This window comes from Lynx rufus, unplaced genomic scaffold (genome assembly GCF_022079265.1).
Source record: "Lynx rufus isolate CCGP_SWC_20201006 ecotype Redwood Valley unplaced genomic scaffold, mLynRuf1.p SCAF_6, whole genome shotgun sequence".
Taxonomy (NCBI): Eukaryota; Metazoa; Chordata; class Mammalia; order Carnivora; family Felidae; genus Lynx; species Lynx rufus.
Genome location: NW_025814878.1, coordinates 44784114 through 44807230, shown reverse-complemented (window position 1 = coordinate 44807230; position 23117 = coordinate 44784114). Strand labels below are relative to the sequence as shown.

General features: G+C 41.1%; 1 long non-coding RNA gene across 2 annotated transcripts in view; it reads left to right on the top strand.

The window, feature by feature from the left end:
• Positions 1-23117, top strand: part of LOC124529048 (uncharacterized) — a 76598-nt gene that overhangs the window by 31252 nt on the left and 22229 nt on the right. For both annotated transcript variants that reach the window (XR_006966280.1, XR_006966281.1), the window contains exons 2-3: positions 21951-22067; positions 22715-22897. This is a non-coding gene — a long non-coding RNA (uncharacterized LOC124529048). The remainder of the gene's footprint in view (positions 1-21950; positions 22068-22714; positions 22898-23117) is intronic.

The window sequence follows — 23117 nt, the reverse complement described above, 5'->3', positions numbered from 1 at the left end:
CTCTCTCTCCGGCCCTCCCCTGCTCATGTAATCTCTCTAAAAGGAAATAAACATTAACAAAAATTTAAAAAATTCTTTTTATTTTACTTGTAAATAATTGTATCTTTGCTCACATCAAAAGAAATTCCAGGTCGTATTACAAAAGGAAGCAGTTAACTTCTGTGACTCACACTATCATTACTTTTCAAAAAGAGCCATTCGATAAATAAACAGTTCCTATTTCAGTTCAGTGTTGTTTATGTTTTCAATACATTCTTCTATAAAATCTAGCATAAATATATGTTGAACTTGTTTGTTTAGAGGAGCCCCAAACATTTACTTTCACATGAAGAATGAAATGGAGAATTTTCTTTTGAAGCTTAGATGTTTCTCACAGTATTATGTAGTTAACTGGAGTTTCATGCACACTTAAGGTCACTAGATATCTGAAACTCTCAGGAAACACATTGTATTATTGTTCTTGAACCACTTGAGCATTATAGATTGACTGAGTTAAAAAACCATACACTGGATAAAAAGCACAAAGTTGTGTTATTATGGTCTACTTCATGTAATGCCAGAATTTTTAACTTTGCTTTCAATGTTTAAACAGCTCTCTCAAACATCATTTCAGATAATGATTATTTAAATGATCTGTGTGTAACACGTGAAGGCTCACAATATTCTCTGCCCTCACCTAACCCATACTACGAATTTCCACTCTTTATATTTTGCAATAATTCCTCATGAAGCCTTTGGGCTAGAAAGGTAACTGAAATGGCAGGAGACCCAACTTGCCCAGTCAGACATCTGAGACCTCTCACCTCCAACCCCTGGGCCTGTCAGTCTCTCCAATTCTAAATAAGGAGAGAAAGAGAGGAAACAATGCCTTTCAAGACTCTAACTTCTCCTTAAGAGACTACACTGTTTCTGTTTTTTTTCACTTTCACATTCTTGGAAAGAGAGTTGACATGTGTTACCTCAATGTCCTCACCTCTTTCAGTCCTTGGAAGCCTCCTCATCTCTGTGACGGGAGCACTGATGTGCTTGGTCATTTTCTGAACTTTCTCCACTTTTTACTTTTTAGACACTACATACTTTTGCTTCTCTTCTTAGCTCTTGGCCCATTTCCCCCTTCTTTGTCCCCTTTTACTGATTGTTCCTCCCCTGCCCGAATCTTAAGTGGTATCTAAATTTCCAATTGTATTTTTTGCGCCTTTCTTTAGCTTTACAGATCTCCTGGAGTGATTTTACCCAATCTCTTGGCAGGGAGTCTATCAATTTTTTCTACAAGTTCTAGCTCTTGGTCGATCCTCTTATCTGACAACCAGACACAAACATGCAATTGACCTTGAACTGCTCCAGCTGAAAGAACGAAGCACCTTAAACTCAACATGTACAAAAATCAGACAATCGTCTTCTCTGTAAAACCCAACCTTTGCTTTGTGTTCTATATGGATGTGGGTTAATGTCATCACTGTTGATGGATCCACTTGTCTTAAAATGTCAGAGTTCTTCACCTCCTCCTCTAGCTCACTCCAGTAGCCAAGCATCCACCAAAATCTTGTCAATTCTATCTTGAAATGCCTCTCAAATTCATTTACCCTCATCTATTCCACTTGTTATTCTTTTAAATTTGTCACATAATAATAATATTAATCTCTCAGTCTAGGTAATTCTTTTTTTTTAATTTTTAAATGTTTATTCATTTTTGAGTGAGAGAAAGAGAGAGAGAGAGCACACAAGCAAGGGAGGGGCGGAGAGAGAGAGAGGGAGACACAGAATGTGAAGCAGGCTCCAGGCTCTGAGCTTTCAGCACAGAGCCTGGTGCGGGGCTTGAACTCGCAAACAGTGAGATCATGAAGTCAGTCGCTTAACCGACTGAGCTACCCAGGCACCCCTGTCAGTCTAGATAATTCTATCTGCCCAGGAGTATTTCTGATTTCGGTATCTCCCTCCTTCCCTTCACCTCCATTGCATTCTCTTGAGGGCTCCAGGATGGTCTTTCCAAATATGCATCTCATCAGGAGATGCCTCTGTTTACAAACCTATAGTTCCTTAAGGATCCATAGCGTTGGTGAAAAAAAAAATCACACAGCAGAACATGAGGAATAATCCCAATATTAGTAAAAATAACACAAAGGCACACAAATGCACACACACTATATCAAAATGTCAGTAGTGCTTCTCTGTTATTGCTGAGTCATGGTACCGGGATGAGTTGTATTTTCTTCTTTTTTTGCTTGCTCTTATTTTCTGTACTGACCATATGTGACTTAAGTCACGAGGCAAGAATATTATTGAAAAATAAACTGATCAGGTAAAAAAGGAGCTGACTTAAGTAACTTTGGAAAATAACGTTTTTACTAGATATTATAAGGCTAAAAACAAAAGGACTATACGTAAACACTGTACTCTGGATGGTAAATTCATTTCTCACAGGATTATGGGTTAGCGATTCTGCAACTCCACAAACACACAAAGGCTGAGTGGACATGTAAATAAATTGTAGACAATGGGATCGGTTTCCCACTGTCAGGGATAGAAGTGACACATAAGCAAGTGGGGAAGGCAGGAATAAGCCCTGTGGTGCAGGATTGGAATTGGAAACATTGGTTCAAACTCACATTTAATTTACTATTTAGACAGATTGATAGATAAAGAAATAATTACAGGCATGTGTGTATACATGTATATATCTCCCTGCTCTGTCCTTAGGACCTGAAGCAGTAAAACTGTCATATAACAGCAAGCATACCCAGCACCTAGAGTTTGGATTCCAGATGTCATTTTCCAACAAAAAGAGCCAAGTCTCCTTGGAGAAATGTCTGATTTCAGTCCTGGGTCAGGGAAAATCCAAGGTGAGCCTGGGGCACTTGTGGTGCCACAATGAAAGGAAATGCATTTGTTAAAAAAAGATGAAGCATGTCCAAAGGACATAGGAGCCAACTTGAAAGAGCTTGAAATGGCCAGAGGTGAAACAATTTGAGAAATAAAAAAACATTAGAATTGCATATGACCTGAAAAACAAAACAAAACAAAACTTGGCTCCATCCTAATATAAATAACTGATTGAGTAAATAAATAAGGGAGAAGAGGCAGATCTTTCTTAAAGAAGGATTCCAGATAATATATGTAGATGCTGCTTCCGTCTCGGGGGCTGGAGCGTAATCCACCTCTCCTTCCGTGCAGGCTAGACTTAGCAACTGTCTTCTAATGAATTGTCATGACTTGCCAGCTTCTTGTGAAACGGGAACACTCTAAAGTTATTTCAGGAACATGACAGTTTATTAGAAAAGGGGAAAAATTGTCCCTGCTTCATGGAGAACCCTGACAGACAGCCCCTTAACCATGTGAGTAGGCTTGACACATCACTAGTGATAAGCAATTTTGACATCATGTCCCCTGATATGATGTGATGAATGGGGAATGTCACCTCTGAAGAATTCTTCCCCAAATCGTGAGAAAATATCAGGCAAGCCGAAATTGAGGGAGGGTACGTTCTGCAAAATACCTGACCAGTGCTCCTTGAAAGTGTCAAAGTCATAAAAAAACAAGAAAGACTAAGAAACTTTCACAGATTAGAGGAGACTAGGGGACACAATAATTAAATATGGTGTGGCACCCTGGATTGGGCCTTGGGACAGAAAAAGGACATGAGTGGAAAAAAGCGCGTGAAATTGGAACGAAGTCTGTAGTTTAATGAATCAATGTTAATTTCCTAGTTTGGACAAATGTTCCATGGATATGGAAACTGTTAAGATTAGGGGAACTTGGGTGAGAGGTATATGGGAACTCTATACTAACTTAATAACTTTTGTATAAATCAAATATTAATCCAAAATAAAACCTAAAAAAAAAAAAAAAAAGGAAAAGAAAAAACATGGCTTCCCACTGCTTATGCAGGGCTTGTCTTAAAAAAATCTCCTTGGAAGTTTTTGAAACTTACATGCCTGGGCTCCACCTGGGGGATTCTGATTCAATAGGACTGTCCTTGAACCAGGAAAGCTCCATAATTGTAAAGTGGCACAGGAGATTCTCATACATTCCACGGGTTGCAAAACCACTTGTCTGCAGGACAAACAGAGCGGCCAATGACATGGCCCCTACAAAGACTTTAAAATTTTTTGTAGTAAACAATTGCTCAGAGGCTATAGCCAGAATTGCTTTTTACAATTAAAATTAAGAATATACTGGGACACCTGGGTGCTTCACTTGGTTGAGCACCCGACTCTGGATTTCGGCTCAGGTCAGGATCTCATAGTTTGTGACATCAAGCCCCGTGTTGGGCTCTGTGATGACAGAATGGATCCTGCTTGGGATTCTCTCTCTCCCTTTCTCTCTGCCCTTCCCTGCTTGCACGCACACACTTCCCCCATCTCTCTCTCAAAAACGAATAAACATTAAAAAAGCTAAAAAAGAATATACTAATTAATAAGATATACACGATTGTGAGTATAAGGAATACAATTAGTAAACTGAATAACTTTTCACTCAGAGAAGTCCATGAAATCTGTGTATTTTATTTTTAAATACAGTGTATTATAAATTTGCCACTTGACAACCATAGGCCCAAAAGCCTATTAAATATTTACAGACCCAGGGGGTGCCTGGGTGGCTCAGTTGGTTAAGCATCTGACTTCAGCTTAGGTCATGATCTCATGGTTCATAGGTTCAAGCCCCACATCAGGCCTCCTGCTGGTAGTGTGGGGTCTGCTTGGGATTCTCTCTCTTTGCCCCTTCCCCATGCTCTCTTTCTCTCAAAATAAATAAATAAGCTTAAAAAATATTTATGGACCCAGGAATTATTTTCACATCTTCATTTTGCATTCCATTTACTTTGAAGTGAAAATTTACACATGATAGATTTCCAGCAGGATTTTCATATGGCTGTCCTATACTTACAAGCTTTTTGTGAAACTGAAACACTTTAAAGTTATTTCAGTAGGGGCGCCTGGGTGGCTCAGTCGATTAAGCCTCTGACTTTGGCTCAGGTCATGATCTTGCAGTTTGTGAGTTCGAGCCCCGTGTTGGGCTCTGTGCTGACAGCTCAGAGCCTGGAGCCTGCTTCGGATTCTGTGTCTCCCACTCTCTCCGTCTCTCCCCACTTGCACTCTGTCGGTCTCTCTCTCTCTCTCTCTCTCTCTCTCAAGAATAAATAAACATTAAAAAATTTTAAAAAGTAAAGTTATTTCAATAAACAGAAACAATCGTAACTAAACAACAACAAGAACGACAAAACCAAACTGACTTGGTAAGATGTAGGGGAAAGTTAAAAACAAAATACTTGTTAAAAAAAAAAAAAAAAGGTTTGAAACAAGATTAAATCCAGAAAGGCCATGTAAATTCAATTTCAAGTGTATGTACATGCCTTTGTGAGAGTATGTGTGCATGAAGCCTCTCACTGAAGTCCATGAATACCCAGAGATTCATGAAGAAGTGTTGGGGGTTCCTTGGACTCTTTGAAATTGAAGGAAAACATATGTACATACATTTTCCTGGGGATTCTCAATGAGGAAATGAGGACAACGAGCCAAAAATAATGAAGAGACACTGACCATGGGGGTATTCTTTTGAGAAATAATAGCATACTTTTATATTAACTAAATTACCCTTGTAAATCAAATAGTGAAAAAATAGATGCACTGTGATCTTATCTCATAACAAGAGCTATTGTTAATGTAGATATTTCTTTTTCCCAACAGAGAGTTGAGAAAAGTCTTAGAATGCAATGAACATTCCCCGAAAGGATGATCAAAATGGAAGCCTCAGTCTAAGGATAGGTCGTTCATTCGTCAAATGTTGGCAAAGGTTTACTATGTGCCAGGCACGGTTGTAGGAATACGCCCGATGCAGGGCTTAATCTCATGAACTGTGAGATCATGACCTGGGCCAAAATTAAGAGTCAGATGCTTAACTGACTGAGCCACCCAGGTGTCCCAGGGTTTATTTTCAAGTAGGGAAGATAGACATCAAAGAATAAACAAAATAAGAAGTCACATAGTATGTTAGAGAGTGATATAAATGTGATGGGGAAAAAAATTGAGCAGGATGAGGGGAGTTGAAACTGGTAACTGGGGGTGGGGCACAATTGTCCATTAAATAGGGTGAGTGGAGGGGGGCGGTGCCTGGGTGGCTCAGTCAGTAAGGTTCAGACTTCGGCTCAGGTCCTGACCATTCTCATGGTTTATGAGTTCGAGCCCACATAGGGCTGGCTACCATCAGCACGGAGCCGGCTTCAGATACTCTGTCCCTCTCTCTCTCTCTCTGCCCCTCCCTTGCTTGGACTTTCTCTCTCTCAAAAATAAAAAAAAAAGAAAAAATAGAAAAAATGGGGTGACAGGGAAGCTCTCATCAAAGAGGTGAGATCTGAGCAAAGATTCGAAGGAAGTGAGGGAATTAGCCAAGTGGATCCTGAAAAAGAACTTTCAAAGTAGAGAAAACAGAGCAAAGGCCATGTTTGGGGAGCCACAAGGAGGCTTCTGGCACAAATAACATGAACAGCCAGACACGAGGGGAAGGACAGGCAAAGGGGCAGTGGGGGCTTTGCAGTCACGTAAGGACATAGTTTCTCTCTATGGGACATGGGAGCCACTACAGGGTTTTCTCTCCCTTTTGCTTTGTTTTGTTTTTACAGGTTTATAAGTATAAACCTTAACATGTATACCTTCATCAGAAGTTGACAGATCAAGTCAACACAGAATATGGAAGGCTAGAGGGTATTTGCGAAGCCAAATTAATGTATTACCAGTTCTAAAAGCATTTGCTTTTTAAACACACAGGAAACAGTTATAAACAATGTTCATGCATTAGATCACAAATTACATCTTAATACATTCAAGAAAGAAGAAACCCATACATAACGTATTATCTCACAACAGTGCAAAAAAAAAAAAAAGCAGGCATTAACAAGAAGACTGTTTTTCAAAATGTATATATGCACTTAGAAATTTAAAAGCACCCTTTCAAAAAACTCTAACAAGTATATCAACCCCAATTACAAACTAGGGAAGAATTAATGACAAGAAAAACACTGTATATTGAAACATGTGTGACATAGTCCATATGCTATCTAGAAATAGTAAACAGAACTCAAATCCTCTTGCAACCTCTTATATTGAGGTTCTGGCATTGACCGGGAAGTTAGAGGAAAATCCCTGACAAATCAGGGATGGGAGCACGCAGGTGGATCTAATCTAACCAAAGAAATTGGGGCTCTAATTTTTTTTTAATGTTTTTATTTATTTTTGAGACACAGAGCAACAGAGCATGAGCAGGGGAGCGGCAGAGAGAGAGGGAGACACAGAATCTGAAGCAGGCTCCAGCTGTCTGAGCTGTCAGCACAGAGCCCGATGAGGGGCTTGAACTCATGGAGTGTGAGATCATGACCTGAGCTGAAGTCGGACGCTTAACCGACTGAGCCACCCAGGCGCCCCAAGAAATTGGGGCTCTAAATTCTGCTTACTTTGCCAGTAAAAGGAGCTTTTCCTCTCTAATTGAGAAAGCTAGTCTCCCTTAGGCTGAAGAACCAGCCCTGTGGCCTCCCCTGAAGCAACTGTCTTGCAGGAAAATGCTAACAACCACACGGCTATAATCAGAGGAATAGCAGAGCTTATGTTTCAGACTAATTACTCTGGCCGTTGTGTGGCAAAGGACTCTAATTGGCAATAATGGATGCCAGGAGACTGTTTAGGAAGCCATTATTGTGATTCAGATGAGCGAGAACAGGGACTGGGCTATTCTGGAAGCTGTGCAGGTAGAGAGAAGTGATCAGAGTCTTGACATATTCTGAGGGTAAAGCCAGCATGATCTTCTGACTGGTTGTATGGGGGATGTCAGGGCAAGTAGAGTCAAGGATGACTCCAAGGTTTTTGGCCTGAACGAATAGAAGCATGGAGTTGCTACCTCCAGATAGGGAGGAGGCTGTAGGTGGAGAAGGTTTGGGGAGAAGGTCAGGCAGGACTTCAGTTTGGGATCTGTTACATTTGAGAGGTCAGACATCCTAGTGAAGATATGCAGGAGGCAGTTGACTGCGGGAGTCTAGAACTTGGAAGAGTGGTCTGCTTTGGGGATCTACATTTGGGAACCATCAGCGTACAAGTGGTAAGGTAGTCACAGGACATGGGGAGGTCCTAAGGGAGTAGGGACAGATGAAGAAGGAAAGAGGCCAAGGACTGAGCTTGGGACTCTCCAACACTAAGTCTTCAGGGAGAAGTGGCAGAAGTAACCAAGGAGACTAGGAAGGAGTGACCAGTGGTGCACTAGGAGTGTACCATCTTGGAAACCAGGATAAAGAAACTGTGTTAAGGAGTGAGTGACCTACCTTGTCACATGCTGAGCTGACAGGCAAGTGGGGTGATCAGTGAGAACTGGCCATTGGGTCTAATAACATGGAAATGGCTGATACCTTTGTCAAGAACCGTCTCAGTGGCGGAGTGAGGGCAAAAACCCAATTGAGTGGATTCAAGACAGAATGGAGGAAAGAAACGAGAGAGCCAACCAAGCACTTTGCTGCTGGGGGAGTGAAGAGAAGAGCGTTGATAGGGAAAGTGGGGTCAAAACAGGTGCTTTTTTTTTTTCTTCTTAAGATGGGACAAATCATGGCAGAGTTTGAATCCTGAAAGACATGATCCAACAGGCAGCGAAAAATTCATGGTGTAGGAAATTACAGAATTGGTGGGCTGACACCTAACTTTGGTTAGGCAAGAGGGATGGATCTAGCAGACAGGGGCTGACACTTAGAATGGAAATGTCATCCACGGAAGAGTTGGGAGTGCAGAGAAAGTGGGTAGATATTTTGGTAGAAGCCCGTGGAAATTTTCTTCTAATTGCTTTTTTTTTTTTTTTCTCAGTCAAGTGAGAATTAAGGTCAGGAGATGAGAGCAAGGATAGTCCAAAAGTTCTATGAAGATATAAACATGTCAAAGAGACCCATTACTTTTGAGCTCCTTCTATTAGGCCGTGTTGATTTGCCAGAGTCTCACCTCAATGGAATGAACAGAGGCAAGAATTCGGTTTGGTACGTGCTCTAATAATGTGTACAAAGAACAGTTGCCACGGACAGCCCACGTCTCGATGTGTGATGTAGAACTCAAAGTAATATCCTTCCAGAACTTGATATACATGGATGAAAATCCCAAGGCTTCGCTCCCTTAGAACATGTTCTAAAAGGAAGGTAACCCATGGCAACTGCTCAACCTGCTCTCAGATGACTCACCAGAGAACTTACGAGTGGAAATCCCATGGAAACAGTGCAGACAGATTCACCTTGACCCCGGAGGTCTGGTTCCACCCAAGGTTAAAGTGTCTTTCCTCTTTCTACCCTGAAGCAAGCATTCATGTTTAGCCCCATTGTCTCTTCCCATTTGGCTGTCAGTTCCATTTAGGTAGCCAAAGCCGCTTTAATTCTCACTGCCTTTAAAATCTGAGGGTTCTTTCCCCTGGCTTCTGTCTCCTGAGATGCCTCACAGCGGTACACCCGTGTGCACACCTTAGCTGGACAAGCTGCCTTTTAGCAGGGGGCTTCCTGAGATGGCCTAGCACTTCTAAACAGAGAAACACATTAGGAGATTGACCTCAGTCATTTAGTCATTCATGTGTCTAATGTTGGGATTTAAGAGTCCCCTCACTTATAAAGGCATTGCGAGAAAAGAGGGGAATGTTAAGAAATTGTTTTAAAAAGAAGAAGAAGAAAGAAAATGGTAACTCTGCAACTTTTATTTCTGTCTTGGATAGTTAAACCTACAGAGAAGATTAATTTATCTTGTTAGTAGTATGTGTGTATGTGTGTGCGTGTGTGTGCATGCACCTGTGTGAGTGTGTGTTTGACAATCTGGGCAGACCATGACCTTTACTCACCCTCGTATAATGCGCAATTCAACGTTACCTTAGGTTGGGTCTCAACTTTTGGAGCCAGTCTAACTGGTATGAATCAACGCTTCCTTCGCCATTCAGGGTTAAGTCTCTTCACCCCCTCCCGACTGACTGGGAACCTATTGTTGAAGGGCAGGCTTCCGCTCTCCCCACTTCCCCCCAGGCTGGCTGATTCTCCCTCCAGGGTGGAGGAAATACAGGAGACCTGCTGTGTTAGACACTGGCTCCCAACAGCTGATTATTAGACATCAGGAAAATTGTGAGTAAGCTGTTAAACTGTTGGTAGCTTGAATCTGGTCATGGTGAGAGTCTCTACACCACAGAAATTGGCAAATGCTATAAATCAAGCCTTTCCCTCTCTGGGTAGCTGTTTTGCTAACACCCCACTGGGTTAGGGAATGGGGAGTTCTCCCTGGCTCTCAGGGACTTTGAGCTCTCTAGACCTGTCAGATTGTTCACCTCTCCTCTCACGATCTGCGAGTTCCTCAGAGACTCCCATCATCATCGGATACCTCTATGGTGACCTTGTACTTTGGCAGACCACTGCTGACCACCAATCAGCTTCTGGTTTTAGATGCTCACCCCACAGATTCCTGTTGTTGGGGGTCCCTTTGCACCCTGGGCGGGATCCTTGCTGATATTATATTAGTTTTCTATTGCTGCATTAAAAATCACCAGAAACTTGGTGGCTTAAAACAACACACCTTCATTATCTCAGACTCCTGGGTCAGGGGTCTGGGTACTCTGCTCAGGGTCACATAAGTTTCCACATAAGGTGTCAGGTGGGCTGACCTGAAGCTTGGGGTCCTCTTCCAAGCTCATGCGATTGTTGGCAGAATTCAGAATTCAGAATTCGGTGGTTGTTAAGACTGAGGTCCCTGTTTCCTAGCTGGCCGTCAGCCAGGGGCTTCTTTTAGCTCCCAGAGACTACTTGAGTTTTTTGTTTTATGTCCCTCTCAAAGGACCTTTGACAGCATGGCAGTTTATTATTTTTTTTTTTATCAGTTTAATGGGTACATTTTATGTGGAATTAGATCCTCCCCTTCAAATGCTGTAGTTGGGGGCTCCTGGGTGGTTCACTTGGTTAAGCATCCGACTTCGGCTCAGGCCATGATCTCGCAGCTCATGGGTTCAAGCCCCGTGTCGGGCTCTGTGCTGACAGCTCAGAGCCTGCAGCCTGCTTCAGATTCTGTGTCTCCCTCTCTCTCTCTGCCCCTCCCCCACTTGTGTTCTATCTCTCCTTCAAAAATACATAAACATTAAAAAACTAAAAAAAAAAAAAACAAACCAAGTGCTGTAATTATCATTGCTTCAAGTAAAACTTGAATAAAATATTGAAACCTCAAAAAAAAAAAAAACCCAACAAAAACATAAGTTAACTCTCTCTATCCAGTTTGCAAAGAGAGTCTTACATGATGTAATGAATGTAATGATGGGGGCGGGACTATCCCATCATCTTTGCTTAATCCAGGGAGTGACATTCCAACGCTTTGCCACACAAAGTCGCATCATCAGGAGAATTGCCATCTAATCCCCTTTGCCATATTCTGTCAGCGAGAAGCAAATCACAGGTTCTGCCCACATTCAATGGGAGGTGGGTGTATAGATTGTGACTCACTGGAGGTCACTTCGGGTAGTGTCTGCCTTACTGCTATATGTTCTACATCTGAGCTGAGTTCTACAGACTTTTGACCCACTGTCAGAAGGGAGCGCAATTTCCTCTCAACCCAGACTCAGCTTTCTCTTTATCTTGCCACCAAAGCAGGCTGCTGGCCTCTTCTTCCCATTTCTCCTGTGTTCCACTGGAGGGAAGATGGGGGTACCCCTCTAATGGTCACTTTGAAGCCCATTGTCTTTGGACTTGAAATATTTTAAAGCCAGACACAGATATCAGAACAATGTCCATTGCTTGGATTATGTACGATTCCATTTTCTCCTAAGTATCAGTTTTCCTGAAGCCGGCAAGCACATATTTGAAAACAAAATGCTTGAGGAAATGATACTACATTAATCTCACCCTGGAGTTTGATGTTTCAGCGGACCAAGGGGGAACATACATTTTGCTGTGTTACTTCATTCTTTTTTTTTATTTCTGAAATAAACTGGGCAGACTGCATGCTGCTTCCAAACTATTGGAAGCTCTTCATCCTGTCTCAGTGGCATTAGCTGAAAACTGATGTCTTATATGGGGCATTAGTGCGAACACAATGCCGTCTTTCAAGTAGAGGCAGGTGCTTTATTTCATGGCTCTATACTCCCAGGTTAGCTCTAAAGGAAGAAATTAGTCTCTCTCTCTCTCTCTCTTCCCCACATTTCCTCCCTCCCCTCCCTTCCTCTCACCTCTATTTCTCCTTTCTTGCTGTCTTCTCACTTCTATTTCCTGCATTGTTATTTTGATCTTTTCTAATAAGATAATGGATTGCTTGGTTCTTTGTATTAAATAAGACTGAGAGACTTGTAAAAGAAACTTAGTTAAATTTCCATTATTCCATGTCATAAGAAAGCTCTTCTAGGTGCAGTAACTTCTACAGTTTCTGCTTCATGTTTCAAATGTTATGAATCTGCAGGTTATCCCTGCCCATAACGTTGTGTCTGGATGGCTCCACCCCTCTGTGGAGTCTTTTCTTGGTGGCCTTGTGTCCTTTCACCAGGTGTCATGGATTATTTAAGTCCTGTGGGCAGGCATTTAAACATTCAGGTTGCCTTCAGACATTTATTTTTTTTCTTTAATTCAACCATGTGCTGATCACCTCTTATCAAGGGGAAGAAGATACACATATGAATGGGGGATGCATCATCGAATGATGGTGACATAATTAATAATGACACTTGAACAGTAATTCTTGAACATTTCCCTAGAACTCCTTCCCCACAAAATTGAGTATCGGGAGAATGGCATGTTAATTCCCCTTCAAAAAGCCATGAATGAAGACTACAATCTTAGGGGCTAGAATTAACTTTATCTTGTCTGCCTCCCTTCCTCTCTTGCTCCCTTCTTCTCTTCTTTCCTTCTCCCTTCCTCTCTTCCTTCTTTTTTTTTAATTTTTTTAACGTTTATTTATTTTTGAGACAGAGAGAGACAGAGCATGGGTGGGGGAGGGACAGGGAGAGAGGGAGACACAGAATCGGAAGCAGCCTCCAGGCTCTGAGCCATCAGCCCAGAGCCCGATGCGGGGCTCGAACTCACGGACCGTGAGATCGTGACCTGAGCTGAAGTCAGACGCTTAACTGACTGAGCCACCCAGGCGCCCCCTCTCTTCTTTCTTTAAAAAAATCTGGACTGGGATCTCAGCTGACAGCTCAATTAAGTGAAGTGAGCAAAGATTTCCCAGCTGTTGCCAACTCAAAGGGAGTTACGTCCATAAAGAAAAAGCAGTCTTTCTAACCAGAAAGCACCAAAGATCTTGATCGTAGGCAGCACGGATCAGTGCAATCACAGGCATGGACAAGGAGTCAAGAATTTCTCTACATTGAATCTCTCTGTACAGAATATCTCTACATTGTGCCTTTAGAAAAAAAAAACGGAAAGAAAATATCTGGCTCGCAGAGAACTTGTACTGAGTAATGAACTATAACAGTGCTCAGCACAGAGCAGGTGCTCAGTAAATACTTGTTTGCTGAAGTAACGTTTGATTTGAATGGACTCTAAAATGCCTTCATCTGACTAAGTGCCGTCTTACATCAGCTTTCTCAGAGTAGTGTTTCCATACAGGCAAACCTTCTAATCCCCAGTAAAAGAAAAGATTACATAAATATTCAGTAACTTGAAGTTTTAAGTAAATGCCCAGTGTCCTACCTCTAAACATGTCTGCAGATGATCTTGGTTTGCTCCCTGGAGAAGAACCAAATACTTTAGATAAGGGGGGAATATTCTCTCTCTCTGCTTGTATAGACCTGGCCTAACTTAAAAGTAAATGTTTAGTTAAGATGATCTCCAGCTTGACCTTTCTGAAGGCACGGGAAGCTGGCTTGAGCATAGCTGTCCATGGCTATAGATTGGAATGTCTCAGTGTAGGTGGAACAATGCTCTCAAGGGAAGCCCTTCCTCATTTACTAGCTGGGTATGTTAATACCCTTTGGTATTTACCTCAGTCTTCAACAAGTCAAAATCTGTGGGGTAATATATACAGTCGATAATTCTTAAACCAACATAATACACTGAGATGCTTGTAACTGATGAGTGAGTTAGGCTCAGCCTTCAGCACTATGATTAATCATATAAATTTGTAAAAGGTGCATAATCGTAGCTACTGAGAGAGACTGCTAACTGTGCTTACAGAATGTGCCTATTCCCTCCTATTTTCCTGGAGTCTTCTAGCTCAAAAGCTTTTGGGTTATGGATAGGTAAGTTGCATTTATCAAGAACCAGTGGAAGAAGTATGATGCTGGTATTTAAATCTCATCTCTCATTTAATATTGGGGAAACATCTGCCCTTCTCTGAGAATTAATTTCTTTATCTTATAACAGTGCAACATCAGGGGCTGAGTGAGATTTTTCATGTTGTCCCAGAACCATCAAAGACTCAAAGCTGGGAATATGTACCCCAAATTCTAAGCCCCAGGAACCACAGCTACTGAGACCTGCTATCTCTTTGCAGGGCTTGATAAGGATTATCCAGCAGACCTGGGGTTACTACTCCATTGTCTTTCACTTCCTCCTGATATTTAAAAACAACAACAACAACAACAACAACAACAACAACAACTGAGAAGAGGAGTCTTTTGAAGGAACAAAGTGTTCACTTTCTCTCTTCATCTCCTCCCTTGAAGGAAAGAGAGGGAGGTCCAAGAGAATCGTTCATAAACTTGGGAGTGGCTAAGGAAAGGCAGACTGACACTTTATTCCCTGGTTGAATATCTGCTTATATAGCAGAGCTGATGAACTACCTCTGAGCTGTCAGGTGTGTAGGTAGGGCGTTTATAGAGGTGATGTACGTGCACTTGCATGTTGGGGAGGGGAATGTCAGGTGGAGATGTCATAAGATTTCTCATCACTCCCCCAGTTGACACGCGCCCCTTTCCAAGATATACTGAGATGGTTCCACATGTACTTGTTGCAAGCCTGGGAACTGACCAAGAAAGTTAGACTGAGTTTGGGGATAACTGTCTCTAGAGGAATCCCACAGTGAAGGACAAAAGCATGTGACATGACAATGCTAGCTGGGGTCAGCCAAAGATGTGGACAAAATTAATTAGGAACTTCCAGTGCCCAGAGTTGTGGGTTGGAGGGGGCATACTGGAGAGCATGAAGCACATTGGAACCACAGGTAAGCAGGGAGGTATGCAGCCTTACTCTGCCCTGCTCCACCTCTAGAGGAGATAGTTCTGGAAAGAGGAGAAAGAGGGAAACTGATAAAGACCGTGCCCCTGGCTGGGGGAAGGCAGAAGAACATGATGAATTAGATGTAACATTAAGACTTAACCAAATAAACCCATGGACTAGGGCTAAGATGTGTGTGTGTATGTGTGTGTGTGTGTGTGTGTGTGTGTGTGTGTGTGTGTGGCGGGGGTGGAGGGGTCGGTCTAGCATAGATGGGGACAGTTATTGGAAGAAAATAAAATGGTTTCATATTTATAGTCTAATGAGTTTAGACTTTTCAATACCCCCATTTGCCTTCTTGTCCACGGTTCATCCTGCCAATCTCAAAATATAGTCTCTCTCACAGTCCAGTACTGTTTGTAACATATTTTTTTTTAATTTTTTTTTTCAACGTTTATTTATTTTTGGGACAGAGAGATACAGAGCATGAACGGGGGAGGGGCAGAGAGAGAGGGAGACACAGCATCGGAAACAGGCTCCAGGCTCTGAGCCATCAGCCCAGAGCCCGACGCGGGGCTCGAACTCACGGACCGCGAGATCGTGACCTGGCTGAAGTCGGACGCTTAACCGACTGCGCCACCCAGGCGCCCCTGTTTGTAACATATTTAATATGTGATTCCACGTCCCCCTCACATCTCAGTTACATAGATCCTTGAGATTTGCGTCAAATCCTACCTCTTTCCAGAAGTCTTCCTTAATAACCCCAGGTCCATTTTCCACCCTACCTCTTCTCCATTGCCCTCTGTCATTTTGGCATTTTCTTTTGGATCCACCCTTGCGTTTTTCATTCTTTTCATTCCAGTGGACCACACACTACTTCGGGACCTCATGTAAACTCACCTTCAAAGTATTGCCACATGTTGCCAAGGACAACTGGTTGAGCCATTGCCGCATTTGGCAAGCCATGCGGTCTAAAACCTGACAACAGCAGCCCATGGGAGTATGTGTTTCTAAATTGCACAAGGACTCTGTCAGCTCACCAGGTGTGTGCCTGTGAGGTGATGAATGCTCAATGCTCAGCAGGAGCATCTTTTCCTAAGTGGTATAAAGGTGACCCCGCACTTTTTTAACCGTCCCTTGACCCCACCCTAGTCTCTCTTAATTTCAAATTCTTTTGTACATGGCTGACAAATCAATTTCTTTTTTTTACCTGAAGGAAATTTCTTTTTGTACATAAAAAAAGACACCCTTAAGGGCACCAGCAACGTCACATATATTGGGTGTTGCTGTAGAGGGGCTGAGCAGAGACTCAGCCTGGACATACAGTGAAATAAAATCTTCCTAGCACCGTGATTCTCGAACTTTAATGTGTACACAAATCACTATCAGATCTCATTAAAAGGCAGATTCTGATTTGGAAGATCTGGGTGGAGTGTGAAATTCTGCATTTCTAACAAGTGCTTACGTGGTGCTAATGATGCTAGTCTGAGGACCACACTTTAGCAAGCAAATTTCATTGAATTCTCACAAAGATCCCTATGAGGTAGGTTTTATTCTTTTAAAAAAATTTTTTAAAAGTTTGTTTATGTATTTATTTATGTATGCATTTATTTCTTTAGAGAACAAGTGGGGGAGGGGCAGAGAGAGAGAGAGAGAGAGAGAGAGAGAGACAGAGAGACAGAATCTGAAGCAGGCTCCAGGCTCTGAGCTGTCAGCACAGAGCGCAACAACGTAGGGCTGGAGCTCACAGACAGCGAGATCATGACCTGCGAGATCATGAAGTTGGACACTCAACCGACTGAGCCACACAGGTGTACTGAGGTAGGTTTTATTCTTAATCCTACTTTATGAATGACAAAACTGATAGTTGAACTGATTAAACAATTTGTTCAAGCTTGCATAGCTTATACATAAAGGAATAGGGACTCAAATTCAGTTCTGATTCAAGCAATAGCTCTCTCTTTTTTGTTTATTTATTTCTGAGAGACAGAGAGAGAGAGGGAATGAAAGGGGCAGAGAGAGAATCCCAAGGAGGCTCTGCTGTCAGCACAGAGCCTGACACGGGGCTCAGACCCACAAACCGTGAGATCATGACCCCAGCCGAAGTCGGATGCTCAGCTGGCCGAGCCACCCAGGCACCCCAAGCAACCTCTTTTAAATCACCATGGTGTATTCCCTCTAGAAGGGTCAGGACAGAAGAGAATTAACTTCAGGAAGGAATTCTGTTCAGAAAGTAAGACAGGCAAACTTGATAGTGGATTGGCCTTGAACTTCTCAGTTGAGTTGGTCAGGGACTCCTGCACTACAAGAAATGGAGTTTGGGGCAGCAGGAACAAGAGGTTTGGGAGTTTGAAGGGTTGAGGGCAGCTGCAATGGGCCATGTGCTGGGGAATCAGCAGGAGGGAAGTTGAGTGGATTGAATTTGCCAAAGTACCAAATCAGTTGTTGCTAAACTCCATATTAGAATCACCTACGCACGGTTTTTTTAAAGCTTTCAAAGCTGAGGACATACCCCAGACCAGTTAAATCACAGTCTCTGGGGCTGGGACACAAACATCAATATTTTCTGAAGCTACCCAGGTAATTGCAAAGTACAGAATTTTGGAGAACCACTGCTATTGACTATTTGCTTCTAATATGAAAGGGGCACAGTCTTTAATTATTCATAAAGAGCCCAAGGAACACTGAAGAATGGTTTTGGGTTTTGGCATGGTTCAGGGTTTGGCAAACTTTTTCCGTATGGAGCCAGATAGTAAACAAAATGTTTTAGGCTTTGTAGGCCAAGAGGCAAATTTGAGGATATTATGTAAGCGCTTATGTAACAAGAGAGGAAACAGATTTCCACAAATTTTCTGATGAAATTCAAAATTTTACGGATGCTCAACTTGGAATTTCATATCATTTCTATGTGTGATGAACCATTATAGTTCTTTTGATTTTTCTAACCATTAAAAATTTAAAAAATTATTCTTAGCTTGAGGGCTGTACAGAAACAGGCAGCAGGCTGGGTTTGGCCCCTGAGTTGAAGGGTTGAAATTTGCTGACTCATGGTATAGTTAACGATGTACCTTGATGAATCCAAGGAAGTCCTCAGACATGTGTATTTAAACAAAAACATCAGTATTCAAATGAGTGCTGTACCTGACTAGCAGTAAAACTAGCCTTTGGAAAATCATTATCCTTTCTGGGGACAGCGTGCAAATCAAATGACAACATTTTGAGACAAAGTCTACTTTAACCATATTTTTCATCATCATAAATTAAAAATGACTGGTTGAAAATATGGCTACACTATAGTCTACTGCATACAATAATATGCTTCGTAAATGATTCCAATACTTTATTTCTAAAATATCTTATGAAAAATGTAAGTAGGATTTCAATTTGACTTAAAAACAGCTTGTGTTTAATCTAATGTCCACTCTTTCCAGGCCCTGATTTGCTAAAGAGCCCTGGTTGCAGAGTATAGCCCTCCTGGGTTTCTATTCTGTGTGTTTGGATGTGGGGATTATAGGTCAAAATTGCCATTTTATGGAAATGCTGTCTGTGTCATTAGGTAGATAGTCTGAAATGCATTAGAGGGTTATAAAAATCACTTTTTTTTTTTTTTACCCCTAAGTGAATTTCAAGGATTACTTAACGCCTCCAAAGTCACACATCTGGTAATGATCAGGGAGAAACTTGAACCCACATCATCTGACTCAGACTGCAGATTTTTATGCTTAGTCCATTGCACCACTCACACTTCACAATATTCTGCAAAAGGAAAAGCTGAGCCCTGCAGACACCATGTGTTAGAAGGTGTTGTGCATCTGGTCTGTTCGCTCCAGGCACCAGAATTTTTCACTGGTGTCAGGGGTACTAACTGGCTTAAATAGAGCACACGTGCTCCCTCTCTCTCTTTAATGGCCCGATGCATCCATTTCTTTATTTTTATTATTTATTTATTTTTTACAATCTGATATCTCTTTTTCATAATGGCTACTGTTTCTATTAATTCTGAATAGTAAAACAAAAATATGATGAAGTAAAAGAATAATTATATTTATACTTCAGAATGTGCTATGTCCATTTCCCCAGTTAAATGTAAATACGTATAAACAAATTTAAAAGCAATATAAAAACACACAGATATAGATATGACTATAGTGTGCTTATGATGTGCATTAATCAAACCCTACTTGTGTCTCCTTACATGTGGGCTATTTCCCATGAGTCACTATCAGTTGTCCTTCAAGGGCAGCAATGTGGTTAAAAATGGTCCTTTTGTTGCCACACCAAGGTCTTGTAGTTTAACAGTGTCATTTCCGCTTAAATAGAAGTTATGTGTAAATTGGCTAGGATACTTATTTCATACTTATTCATACTTATTTCATACTTATTTTCATACTGAAAAGATATTATACTTACATAAAAAGAACACTTGCAATGTGCTTAAATTTGGTTAAGTACCTATATTGGTTAAGTACCTCTTAGGACATATACTCATATTACTGAGTATTATGTAATTATTAAGAGTTATGTATACAAATGAATTTATAATGGACTATGAAATGTTTTGTTAAAATGTGGATTATTTAAGCAAGATGAAAATGATAAATTCTACACATAATACAGTCATCAATCTGACTGTATATATTAACATGGAAACAAACTTATACACAAAAGAGACTGAAAAAAAATAAACTAAAATGTTAACTAAGGATATATCTGAGGGCTAAGCTTACTGTTTTTTATCTTCTATTTTTACTTATTTCCCATGTGGAGCATGTATCACTATTCTAGAAATCTTTACATCCATTTTAAAAGAAATCCTATTGACTGATTCATTATCATAATTACCAAATATTTTATTATTCTGGGTGTAACTGCTGTTACTCTATTATCTCGAGGCATTTTATAACTAGACTGCCCTGAATTATTGCATTAATAACTTCAGATAGTTTCTCATTAGCAAAAAAAATACAGTTAAAAATTTTAAAGAAAGGAATCTTAGGACCTGAAGTTCTAAAAATTATGCTTGTAATACATTTAGTTTAGTTTAGTTTAGTTCATTTATTTAGTTGGGTTTTTCCCCCATATGTATGAAAATGTTCAATGCTGGTAGAAGTTACCAGAAAATAAAAAAAAACTCCTTCCCTTGAGTTTGTCTGCCTTGAGAATTTGCCAGGCGTTGAAGGGAGCCCTCTGCTGTTAGCTATATTTATTACAGTAAACTTTGATTTATATTGTTTTATGTCCTTCCTTGAACCTACTCAGGTTTTTAATGTTTCTGTTATGATTGTACATTTCACACAACAAAGAAAACATAAATTCCACGATGCCAGCTGGCACAGTTAATAATCCGTCAATTCTGCCCTTTTTGAACTATACCACAGCATGGGAACATCTGGCAGTTTCCAATTTCCATGTTAGAGTGGGGTTTTGACCTCTATTTCACTTTCAAATGGGTCTCTTCGGCAGAATAACTCTGCTTTCTCCATTAACTTCACCGCTCACACCCTTGACAGTGCATGTGAGGCTTTACACCTAGTGCTTTAGAAGGTGCTGTGCACTTGTCAGAGGAAGCTACCGTTCTGCTCTGCTCCCTTAATCGCCTTTGTTCATTGCTCCTATCCATTAACTACCAGCGCTCCTCGAATCGCCCTCTTTGGGCCTTTGGTTTTTAAAAATATCTTCCTCTGTTGCGTCTGAAGCCTCATCCACTTCCACAAGCCTAGTTATCAGTCTGAACTAATTGCTTCAGCTCTGTCCTCTCCAGGGCCCTGGAAGAGAAGCAGGCAACAAGGGGCCTTTGGGTGCCTGGTGCATGAGCACAGTGGTGTGTGTGTGTGTGTGTGTGTGTGTGTGTGTGTGTGTGTGTGTACACATAAAATACGGATAAAAAAGATAGAAAAATATATCTCCTTGCCTGTCTCCTTTCACTGGCATCAGGTAATCTCCACTCTCTGGGACTGAACTCTTGGGAAGACGTTTCTTCAGCACCTGTGATTCTGAGTTTGCCCCTCTGCTTTTCTTTTTTTCTAGCCTCTCGCACTGTTTCCTTCTATCTGCTCTGCACGTTCTCATCGCACGAGTCTTCCTAAGAAACGCATCTTTAACCATTTCCCTCTCCTTTGAACATATCTTCCGTGCTTCTCTGTTGCTGAAAGGTTCAGTTTCAAATGTTTCACCCTGATATTCTAGGCCCTTTAAATTTTGACTTTACCTCTCCAGCCGAATATCTTGCTCCTAACAAGGCTATTCCGGCAGGCCGGCTTCCTGCCTCCCGCGTTCTCCGTCCAGGTCTTCCGTTCTTACGCTAGTGTGGTCTCTTTTCAGTCCTGTCGAAAATGCTTTCTTTCAATGTACTTGTCCAAATCCAACTCCCATTTGAAATACTCATATTTCCATCAACTTTTTCTCGAATAATCAGGCAACATGGATATAATCTTTTCTCAGCTACCTGTTCAGCATTTATTATGAGTTCCATGCATTAGAGTATTTTGTGGCATTTAATCTGATGCTAGTGTGTATTCTCTTGGGTGCTCTTAATTGTTCCTTTTATATCTTGTCTTACTCACAAGACTATATCTGTGCATATGAGGATAAGAATATAGTCAGGTATTTCACAGAGCGGTACCATGCTGGGCTTTATCAATGGCTTAAACTCTGGGCAATTCATTTCCTTCTTCTGTAAAATGGAAATAATGATGCTTCTCTACCTATCCCTTTTTGACACTTGAAGCTAAAATGAAATAAAGTGGGCAAAGGCTTCAAAGCTTTCAAACTCAAGTATTACCACAATTATCATGATGCATAACCTCTCTTTTTCCCCCTGAAATACCACCTATTATAGGGTCATGGAATTTCCTTCTGAGGATAGAGTTAACCACCAAAAAGGGTCACAGCCATCATGAGGAACAGACACCGTCTCTCTGAAGGCGCATCAGATCTGCCAGAGTAAAAGACCAAGGTCAGTATCTTCAACTCAGGTCTTCATTTTTCTCATCCATAGATGTTGATAGTGTCTATTCACATTCACATCAAGGCTCTTGTAATATTAGTCTGCATTTACTGTTTATACTCCAGCAATCTTGGGTCAAAACTCACAAGTATACAGAAATTTCTTTCGAAAAGTGACCAAGGACGTCCTAATTATTTAATGGAATAGCTGCTCTTCATCCTTACCTCCTAGGCCTTTCTGTCACATTAGATGCCATTAAGTATAGTTGTAAAATAAGGTACGAAGAAACGGAGATGTTCCAATACAAGAGATCATGAAGGAGAAGGCAGATTTGACTGCATTAGAGTGGAAGACATGTCTACATCAATAATTTAAAAAAACAAATGAAAAGGCAAACAAAAAACTTGGAAAATATTTGCTTTGTCTTTGACAACCCTATTAATATCCTCAGATTAAAACCTTAAATAACATGGGAAAAGATAAACACTGTAATAGGAAAATGGGCAAATGTTACAAACATACAAATCACAGAAGAGAAAATATAAATATCACATGTATAATGCTCAACTTCACTAATAACGTCAATGGCTAGTTTTAGGTCCCATTTTTTTTCCTCTTTGAAATGTTGCAAAGTATATTAAACTTCTTTTGAACAGGTTCTGTAAAAAATTCTGATTAACCTGCCCAGAGTCCTTCATGTTGGACCCAGAATGGTGGACCTCGTCTGCATTGTACTTGCCTGAGAGAATCAGCTGGGCACAAGTTTTCCTTTTTTCCCAGAATGCAATGGGGCATGTGCGTCCTAACACCAATCTTGAAAATAGCATTAGCTTCCAAAGGTATGTCTATATCAACTTATGCCTTTAATAAAGTGTATCTGCCATCTCTCCTCCAATAAAGAATAAAATCTGAGAGTGACTGATAAAATTGTGCCCGGTCTTGTTGACAGAATGAGTGATGGGTTGTTTAAGAAGGCAAAAAACAAAAAAGGAAATTTCATTTCCATCTAAACACTGCTTTGTGTCTACACTGTAGGTTTGTATCCTTGGTTCAAGGTTA